Source organism: Nothoprocta perdicaria, unplaced genomic scaffold (assembly GCF_003342845.1).
Source record: "Nothoprocta perdicaria isolate Ctin4 unplaced genomic scaffold, notPer1 scaffold_275, whole genome shotgun sequence".
In the NCBI taxonomy this organism is placed as follows: Eukaryota; Metazoa; Chordata; class Aves; order Tinamiformes; family Tinamidae; genus Nothoprocta; species Nothoprocta perdicaria.
Window position 1 is genome coordinate 3079 of NW_020455505.1, and position 2203 is coordinate 5281.

Here is a 2203-nt window from a genome sequence, read left to right on the forward strand (position 1 = left end):
AAAAAAAAAAAAAAAAAAAAAAGGCAATAAATTTGGAGGTGTGTGTTAGTTGTGAGTAAATCACAAACTTCTTAAATGGAGGTGCACATAGTCCCGCTGCAGCACTGTAGTGCGGAAGAAAAGGAAAGAGGTTGTGTTTCAGTCCTCCTTCTTGCAGTTAACATTGGTAAAAAAGTAATAAAGATGTAGTAGTCCTGGTCTGGTTTTAAAACTACTGAAATTTCTATTTTCTGTCTGTATTTTGCATGTCAAACAGGCTAAAAACTGCTTTAACTCTTCTATTTGTGCATAAGGCAGGAAACCTGAAATATATTTTTGCTGTCCTGTGCTGCGATAAAGCAAACATCCCCCAAAATTGTTTTCAGGGTCTTATCTCTTTGTACAGGACAAAGAAATGAAATAGGTTGTTTTCATTGTCTGTGTGTAGCAAAAAGAAAAACTAAATAAAGAGTGTGTTTGTTGTCATTTGGGGGGCTGAAGGGAAAAAGGGTGATTCATCTTTGTCCTGTCTTGTTCATCTATAAGCCAAAATAGAAGGTTTGACTTGCCCAGTTAGAGGAAAATGGTTTGGAGGCCTTGGCTCTGCCCCCTCTTAGCTCCGCCCCAAGCCCCACCCCACAAGCCACACCCTAATGGGAGACCACACCCTCAGGGCAGGCTCCACCCCCAGCACAGGGCCCAACCTCATGCCTGCCAAAACCGGCACTGGCCCCGCCCCTGCTCAGGGCAAAAGCCCCGCCCCTGAATGTAGGAACCGCCTCCTTCAACACGAGGCCACGCCCCCAGTACAGGGACCCGCCCCCTACACATTGAAATGCTGCCCCTTGTCCTGCCTGGCCCCACCCCCGAGGGAGAAGCCCCGCCCCGTGTGCACGGTAGGCGCTTGGAGCCTTGGGTGCAAAGAGCTCCGTTCATCGCTGCACTTGTCGCTGCAGCGCAGCGTAGAGCCGGGCTCCAGGGGCGCTCTCCAAGGAAGGCTGGTGCTGAAAGGCAAGCTCCACTCCTGCTTTTAGACAGGTGCAACGAAGGAAAAGGCCTTATCCATTCAGCTGCGTTTTACATCGATTAGGAGCAATTCGGAAAGACAACTGCGTTGTGATGCTCATGCTCGTTTTCTCTGCAAGGTGCAAGAGAAACCTGTGTTGAGTAATTTCCTAGGACAACGGTTGGTGAAGTGGTGCAGGGTGAAAAGGGGAGTAAAGATGCATTTTGCTGCCATGTTATGCTCGTAAAAAGCAAAGAGCCCACAGCAGAAAAGACAATCCTCACCACAAGTGATAATTTGCTAAATGATAATCCTCTGGCTGAGATGGAGGAATTAAGGATTATTGATATGTGTTTCTAAAAAATTCAAAGATCGTTCTGGACTTAGCTTACTAAGTTTAAGGCTGCTAATAGCACAGTCTGAATTAGATTTATGCTAAGTTTCTAATCAAGCTTTTCCAAGAGTTGTTTGTTATTGGTAACAAAGTTCTTTGGACTCTTTCGTTGTAGAAAATGTTATCAAAATGATGTTTTCTGAGGACTGTTTTTGAGAAGCCCACAAGAACGTGGCGATTCCAGCCTTTTCAGTAATATCACCCTCTGGTAACACACAGGTCCTTCAGGCACAGACACATCTACTCTGCTTTGTCACCTTAAAGACCAAGTAGATGAGTAGCAAACACATCTGGTACCCTCTTGCACTCCCCTCATTTTTGCTTCAGTGCTGAATCATGGTGCTGGACAGACCCAAGCCCTGGCCAAGCACTGCTTTTTCCCTGCCAGGATCCCCATCATCAACCAACTTGTTTCCTGCTTGGAATGGCAGCAGGTTGGAAGAAGCCCAGCACAGCAGCATTTTCAGGAATTCAATTAGCTACATTCGATTAGCACTGCTGTTAGAAACAATCTTGCCCTGTGCTATAGCACAAATGAAGTGATTGCGTCGCTGTTTGCTGGAAGGCCCCTAGCTGCTGCCTCAATGCCAGCAGCAATAACTCAGTGAGTATACGAAGGAGCACTGGTGGGGCCTGGATAGCTCTTGTAACGCAGCTCTGCAATTAACATTGCCTCGTGCTGCACTCACACATCCAGCACCACCCAATAACAAAACATGAACTCTCCCCAAAACCGCAAGACAATAATGGACCATATGCACAGAGAGTTATAAGACCCCAGAAGTGGAAGAAAAACAAAACCAAAAAAAAAAAAACAAAAAAAA